The 8,425-nt window shown below is 45.7% G+C and overlaps 1 protein-coding gene across 1 annotated transcript in view; it reads right to left on the bottom strand.

Moving 5' to 3' along the window:
- TESK2 (testis associated actin remodelling kinase 2) overlaps positions 1-6,168 on the bottom strand; it is a 133,137-nt gene extending 126,969 nt beyond the window's left edge. The window contains exon 1 of the mRNA XM_059374567.1: positions 5,810-6,168. The gene's annotated coding sequence lies outside the window, so the exon portion shown is untranslated. The remainder of the gene's footprint in view (positions 1-5,809) is intronic.
- Positions 6,169-8,425: the final 2,257 nt, after the last annotated feature.

Genomic DNA, 8,425 nt, shown 5'->3' on the forward strand with positions numbered 1-8,425 from the left:
AAAGAAAGAAAGAAAGAAAGAAAGAAAGAAAGAAAGAAAGAAAGAAAGAAAGAAAGAAAGGAAGGTGCCTAGTTGGCTCAGTCATTTAAATGTCTGCCTCTGGCTCAGGTCATGATCTCAGGGTCCTAGGATCGAGCCCCGAGTAGGTCTCCTCACTCCATGGAGGAGACTGTTTATCTCTCTCCTCTGCCACTCCCTGTTTGCACTCTCCCGCTTTCCCTCTCTCTGTCAAATAAATAAATAAAATCTTTTTTAGAAAACCAATTAAAAATTTTTTTAAATTATCACAAGTAGGCCTCTAACTGAAAAAATCACCCACTCTGAGTACTAGCAAAAACAATACTAATGAGACACACTGAAGTCATCCATATGATGACTTGAAAATAGTATAATACCCATTGTTGGTCCAAAACATTCAGCATCACCCACACTATACATTGTAATAATTGGGCTTCATTTACTGGAAGAAGATGAAATGCTCATAAAGGCCCTTATCATAGATTTCAAATTCCAATGCGATGTTCATTTTGCTGAGCAATGAAGTGTACAACACTAAGAATATATCTATAAACACTTCCACACAGGGAAAAAAGATTAAGTCAGCTTTCTACTCTAAGTAAACCAGGGAATGAGTACATGTAAATATGCAATTTTCCTTTCACAATTAACATAAGCACAGGGATGCCTAGGTGGCTCAGTCAGTTAAGACTCTCCCTTCGATTCAGGTCATGATCTCAGGGTCCTGGGATGAGTCCCACATCAGGCTTCTTGCTCAACACGGAGCCTGCTTTTCCCTCTGCCTGCCACCATCCCCCTGCTTGTGTGTGTGCTCTCTCTTTCTGACAAATAAATAAAACATTAATAAAAAAATTAACATAAGCATAAAATGTTACTGGGGATTCTGGGGTAAAGAGTCCTTAGCTTAGTCTCTCAACATATATACACTTTTAAACAGAATTAAATAGGCCTACCATATACCAAATCTCAAAAGATTTTTGTTTGAGACCGTCCCAAATATATATCTGTATGAGAGAGTAAGATATCATAGATCCAGGGCACAGGAACTTGACATTAATTCACGCAAACATCTGTATCACCTAGTACTACATTCTTTTTTCTAATTTGTCAGAGGGCAAGAGCATGAGAGAGCACAAGCAGGGGAAGCGGCAGGCTCCATGCTGAGCAAGGAGCCTGATGAGAGATTTGATCCCATGACTCTGGGATTGTGACCTGAGCTGGAGGCAGGCGCCTAACCGACTGAGCCACCCAGGTGTCCCCCAGTACTACTTTCTAACAAGTAATAAAGAACCTCTAATTCAATCCTGGGTCCCTCAGGTCTGAGCAGCCCCACCTATAGAACCCACTATCTCCTCTTTTCCATTTCCTGCTGTCATACTAGACAATTATGATATCCATACAATTGACATATTCAGCACACTTCACAGCCCCCCACAACCTCCCACTAATTCAATAACCTATACTTCCATTCCCCTTCAACAGCATTATAATAGTTATATCTTAGAGCTTTTGGAGGTTTTTTGTTTGTTTGTTTAAGATTTTATTTATCTGACAGAGAGAGAGCACAAGCAGGGGGAACTGGAGAGGGAGAACAGGCTCTCTGCTGAGCAGGGAGCTAGATGCTGGGCTCAATCCCAGGACCCTGGGATCATGACTTGAGACAAAAGCAAACGCTTAACCAACTAAGCCACACAAGCACCCCTATACCCTGTTTTTTTCAAATCTTGAAATAACAAACTCTCAGCTGTCCCATTCTGTATTTCTTTATTATTATATATTTTTTAGAAATCTCTACACCAATTGTGGGGCTCAAAATTACAACCTCAACAGCCGCACACTCCTCCTCTGACTAAGCCAGCAAGGCACCCCTCCCATTCTGTATTTCTTTTTTTTTTTTTAAGCTTTTATTTATTTATTTGACAGAGAGGTCACAAGCAGGCAGAGAGGCAGGCAAAGAGAAGGGTGGGGGGAGCAAGCTCCCCACCAAGCAGAGAGCCCGATGTGGGACTCGATCCCAGGACCCCCAAGATCATGACCCAAGCCAAAGGCAGAGGCTCAACCCACTGAGCCATCCAGGTGCCCCCATTCTGTATTTCTTAAAGAACCTGGTCTTCAACCACATTTGTTTTTGAAAGAATTTATTTATTTATTTGACAGAGGGAGACACAGTGAGAGAGGGAACACAAGTGGGTTGGGGGTGGGAATCAGAGGAGGAGAGACAGGTTTCCCACTGAGCAGGGAGTCTGATCTGATGCAGGGCTCCATCCCAGGACCCTGGGATCATGACCTGAGCCTAAGGCAGACTTTTAACAACTGAGCCACCCAGGTACCCCTCAACCACATTTCTGGTTGTCTCCTTATTCTCCAAGTATACTGGGCCTTCTGAAGAATTTCCTTCTTAAAACCCCAGCTTGGACTCTCAGACTCCACCATAACTCCCACAATATCACTAGCACTGTACAGTTACTCTCCATCTTATCTTCTCTTCTTATATATTCCAATTCTGGATCAACCCAACCTTATCTTTTCTGCACTCCCACTCCTAAACTGCTGGGAATAATGCAAAATCCATGCTACTGGGCCCCTTACAAACATATTATATCTAACTTTTACTGGGCCCACAATGTGGTCAGCAATCTTTTTTTTATTCTTAATCTATTTTCATTTTCCATTGAAGATTTCCATGGCCCTAATACTCACTGTAGCTCCTCAGTCTCCAGAAATAAGTGACCTCTCTAAAGGTAACTAATCACATCAAGAAAGTAAGACCATCTGTCAAATTCCCCCACCTTCTTTTCCTTCTACCACACCATTATCCTTCTTAACTTCTAACCTTTTAGTATCAAAAATGAAATGCCCTGGAGCCCTACTCATGCTCTCTCTCACTATCTCTCTCTCTCTCAAATAAATAAATAAATAAAATCATTTTAAAAAATAAAGGAATGAAATACCCAAGATATTTCCTAGGTAAATTTTCCCCTCAACCTACAAAACTGTTTCACCGATACTTTAAAAAGGGGGTGGGGGGGGACGCCTGGGTGGCTCAGTGGGTTAAGCTGCTGCCTTCGGCTCAGGTCATGATCCCAGCGTCCTGGGATCGAGTCCCACATCGGGCTCCTTGCTTGGCGGGGAGCCTGCTTCTCCCTCTGCCTCTGCCTGCCACTCTGTCTGCCTATGATTGCTCTCGCTTCTCTCTCTATGACAAATAAATAAATAAAATCTTTAAAAAATAAATAAATAAATAAATAAATAAATAAATAAATAAAAATAAAAGGGGGGGGCACCTGGGTGGCTCAGTGGGTTGAGCCACTGCCTTCGGCTCAGGTCATGATCTCAGGGTCCTGGGATCGAGTCCCGAGTCAGGCTCTCTGCTCTGCGGGGAGCCTGTTTCCTCCTCTCCCTCTCTCTGCCTCCCTGTCTGCCTGCTTGTGATCTCGGTCTGTCAAATAAATAAATAAAATCTTAAAAAAAAAAAAGTGCCATAGTGGAAAGTTCATGTTCTTGCCTGCAGTCTTCCCAGTTGTAAAAGAGGAATACTGATACCTACACCACAAGGCTGTTGGGATCTATAAAGCATCTTTACAGTCCCTGACATAGAATATATTCTCAATAAAAATGTTACCATCAGCTCTCTTTCACAACCACACTTGCTGAAAGAGTAATTTTACTCACTGCCTCCTATTTGTTCCTCAATCCATCATGATCTATTGCTTGCATTTCCACCATTGCACAAGTCAAAGTGTCTTTTAGAGGAAACAAGTGATCTCCTAATTGCCAAATTCAGTGGTTTCCTTCTAATCCTCATTCTACTTGAGCTTTGCAGCACCTGACAGTGACGGTCATCCCCTCCCATCTTGAAACCCTTCTTCCTTTGGTCTCTATTATAATACTATTCTGTTCTTATTCTTGTCCCATTCCTTCAACCTCTCTTTCTCCATGTCTATTACCCTTCAAACAATGATGTTCCTTCTGGTCCATAACCCTTTTCGTCTCTTCTTTCAGTATTACCATCCCATACTAAGTCTTCAAATATATCCCTGTTATATTCTCTCTTGACCCTCAAATTTACATATTCATTTTTTTAAGATTGTATTTTACTTGAGAGAGGGTGTGACAGAGCACAAGACCAGAGAGGGTGAGAGCAAGAAGTAGGTTCCCCACAGAGCAACGAGCCTGACGCAGGACTTGATTCTCAGACTCCAGGATTATAACCTGAGCCGGAGGCAGTTGCTCAAACACCTGAGCCACCCAGGTGCCCTCAAGTTTATGTATTCAGTTCCAACCTCTCTCCCAATTTTCAGACCCAAATTTCCAGCAAACCACAGTAATATCTGAAAAGCACCTCAAATTAAACTTATCCAAAACAAAATTCATGGCCTTCCCTCCAAACTGCTTCTTCAGGGGCACCTGGGTGGCTCAGTGGGTTAAGCCCCTGCCTTCGGCTCAGGTCATGATCCCAGGGTCCTGGGCTCCCTGCTCAGCGGGGAGCCTGCTTCTCTCTCTCTCTCTCTCTGCCTCTCTGCCTACTTGTGATCTCTCTCTCTGTCAAATAAATAAATAAAATCTTGGGCGCCTGGGTGGCTCAGTAGGTTAAGCCTCTGCCTTCCACTGGGGTCATGATCTCAGGGTTCTGGGATGGAGTTCCGCACTGAGCTCTCTGCTTGGCAGGGAGCCTGTTTCCCCTCTCTCTCTGCCTACTTGTAATCTCTGTCAAATAAATAAATAAAATATTTTAAATTAAAAAATAAAATCTTTTTTTTTTTTTTTAATGCTTCTTCATGTTCCGTGTTACAATTAACACTACCAGTGCAGCCCAGCGGCGGAGTCAGAAACCTCCCACTACCGCTCCCAACTCTGGAAACCTCATGGAATTTAAACGTCCTAGAAGTGCATGTCATTCTCTTCATTTTCCTCCCACTATTCCAGTTCATCCCCTCTGGCCTGGATTAGCACAGTGGTTGCCTGCCTACCTAGGCTTTCTGCCTCCACACTGTCTTCACTTTCAATTCTTCCTTCACATGCTCACCAGAGCTAATCAGTCATACCGACAACCCCTTGCTTACAAAACCCTCGGTGGCTCCCCATACCTACGGAATAAAGTCCAAATTCTTCAGCAAGGTTTTCTCAGAGTTGTAAACGGAAATGTCTTTAAATCAAACAAACATGAGTTTCGTGTCTAGCTAAATCTAAATACTGGGTTAGTCCAGAATCTTCCAAGTGTAGGATAAAAAGAAGAGCGAAAGGGAAGGATGGGGAGAATAAGGATGAAAGAAAAGAGAAAAGAGGGGGAGGCAGTACTGTCTTGGGGCGGGGGCGGGCAGAGTACTTTCCAACGTAAAAAGGGAAAGTTCCCAGGGAAAAGTATGTTTGAGGGAAGTAAAGTGAGGGAGTCCTGATCTCTGAGGGACGAGGAAGGTTCTCAGTGCGGATTTGGAGGTCTCTGAAGCAAGAGTTCTTCCTGAGTCTCTGAAGTGAGAAAAGCCCCTGAGAGGACTCAAGGACCGGGTCCCTGCTACCAAGGAACTTCTAAAGCTTTCCCGGCCTCTGAGGCGAGGAAGCGGAGGTAGGGATGGGAGCTGTCCCGGGACCCTGAAGAAAGTGAAAAGGGAAGGAAAACGGATCGAGGAGTATCCCCAGCCCCTCAGAGGATCCTGGGAAGCAAAGAGGTCCTGTCGGTGCTGAGAGACCCTAGTGCCAATGCTCTGGAGCCGCGGCAGTGGAGGAGCCGTGCGCCCGGGCGCGCGGGCCGGGGCGCCCGGGGTTTGTGCCCTATGCGCTCTCTCGGCGTTACCTGAGGCGGGACTGAGCAGCCAGAGGGGTGTCTGCGCGGGCGGGAGGCGGAGGCAGCAGCAAAGTGGGAGCATAGTAGTCCTCACAGCTCCGAGGCGGCTGAGGCTCTTAGCCCGCGGAGGTGGTGGGGGTCTCTCGCGCAGAAGCAGGCGACTCGGCGGAACTAGCGGCAGCGAAGGACGAGGAGGCTACTGCCATGGCCCCGCAGTCGGGACCGTTCCCCCCGTCTGTTTGGCGGGGCCAAGAGAATGAGTCCAACGGCGAGCCTGAAAAGTGAGCTGAATCTCCAAGCAGCTCCGCAGCCGCCCGCGACTGAAACGCCTGCCCCGCCAGGCAGGGGGACTGGGGCGGGGCTAAAGGCGAGCACGCCCGTCTCCTCAAGCCTCCGAGCAGCCAATCAATCGTCAATCTTTGATAAACGAGCTAGAGGAATTACCCAATTAGCACTAGGAATGCCACGTGGTATGAGGGTGGCCTCAATAGGCGTTCGGGAAAGCCAATCAACAGCCCTCAGCGCCAACTCTGGGAGACGAAGAGAACCAATAAGAAAGAAAAGGAGGTTAAAAACAGAAGAAGCAGTGTGTTTAGGTAGGCGGAACCAAGGAGGAGGGAATACACCTGGGGGAATTCAAGTCCCCAAGCCTCCGGCGCTGGGAGGAGAGCAGTAAACACCAGAGGGAACAATCATTGGTAATTAATAAAACCAACAGAAAATGGATTCGACTGTCGCGGATTTTCGGTTGGTGAAGGGTATAGCTAAGTAAGGACTACCTGAATAAAGAAAAGATAAAAATGAACGCAGAGTCCTGCAGAACCTCAGTATAGTGGAAAAACTGATGATCAACTATTATTAGCTACCTGAGATGGTAAGAGCAATGGGTAGGATTAAAATGCTGAGGCAACTATTTTTTTTTTTTTAATTTATTTGACAGAGAGAAATCACAAGTAGATGGAGAGGCAGGCAGAGAGAGAGAGAGGGAAGCAGGCTCTCCGCTGAGCAGAGAGCCCGATGCGGGACTCGATCCCAGGACTCCGAGACCATGACCTGAGCCGAAGGCAGCGGCTTAACCCACTGAGCCACCCAGGCGCCCCCTGAGGCAACTATTAATCAAGACTGAGATTCTATTCAGTGAAGCCTTCTTGGAGGAGATAACAGTTGAGCTAGCTTGAAAACTGAAGATTTTGAAAGAGCTGCGTAGGGAGTAAGAATTCTGCTCAACTGTTCAACATGCACATATTTCCTTCCTCATGCTTTCCATATACCTGGACTTCAAGGTCCTCATAATCTCACGCCTGAGCAGATTGGAACAGGGCTAGAGCTCCCAATGCTAAAGCAGGCAAAGAAACACTGGAGCATGGGCCTTCTTGCACCAACCAGTACTCCCTTGGATTGGAGACAGCCTTTCAGATATCTTTAGACTTGCCTTCTACTGGAAGGGTCTTGACAGATGAGTCAGATTTGAATAGGAGCATAAGTAGTGTGCATTCCTCTGGCAATAAAGTTTAAGAAACCTGTGTATGAGTTCATTCATATGTGGAATCTAAAAAACAACGAACGAATAAACAAAAAGCATAACTGGACCCGTAAAGATAGAGAACAAACTGGGGCGTCTGGGCGGCTCAGTCATTAAGCACCTGCCTTCGGCTCAGTCATGATTCCAGGGTCCCGGGATCCAGCCCTGCCTGGGGCTCCCTCCTCAGCGGGAAGACTGCTTCTCCCTCTCCCCCTCCCCCTGCTTGCATTCCCTCCCTCGCCATCTCTCTGTCAAATAAATCTTTACAAAAAGTTACAGAAAACAAACTGATGGTTGCTGGATAGGACAGGGACAAAATGAGTGAAGGGGAGTGGGAGAGACAAGCTTTCAGTTATGGAAGAAAAAGTCATGGGGCTCCTGGGTGGCTCAGTGGGTTAAAGCCTCTGCCTTCAGCTCAGGTCAGGATCCCAGGGTTCTGGGATAGAGCCCCACACCAGGCTCTCTGCTCTGAGGGGAGCCTGCTTCCTCCTCTCGCTGCCTGCCTCTCTGCCTACTTGGGATCTCTCTATCAAATAAATTCTTTAAAAAAGAAAGAAAGAAAGAAAGAAAGAAAGAAAGAAAGAAAGAAAGAAAGAAAAAAGTCATGAGAATAAAAGGCACAGCATAAGGAATATAGTCAATGATATTATACTAGTGTTGTGTGGTGACAGATGGTAGCTACACTTGTGGTCAACATACCATAATGTATAAACTTGTCCAATCACTATTGTTGTACACCTGAAACTAATGTAACATTGTGTGTCAACTACACTTAAAGAAAAAAATTTTAAAAGAAAGATATGTGATAGGAGATAAGAATGGAGGTGGCTGGGTGGCTCAGTGGGTTAAGCCTCTGCCTTCAGCTCAGGTCATGATCCTGGGGTCCTGGGATCGAGCCCCGCATCGGGCTCTCTGCTCAGCAGGGAGCCTGCTTCCTTTCCTCTCTGCCTTCCTATCTCTCTGCCTGCCTCTCAGCCTACTTGTGATCTCTCTCTCTGTCAAATAAATAAATAAAATTAAAAAAAAAAAAAGAATGGAGGTTAAATGTGAATTGAGCTTAAATGCTTAATTTGTCCTTTCTTTTTTATGCTCTGAGAGCTGTT

The sequence above is a fragment of the Mustela nigripes genome, chromosome 14 (genome assembly GCF_022355385.1).
Source record: "Mustela nigripes isolate SB6536 chromosome 14, MUSNIG.SB6536, whole genome shotgun sequence".
Lineage (NCBI taxonomy): Eukaryota > Metazoa > Chordata > Mammalia > Carnivora > Mustelidae > Mustela > Mustela nigripes.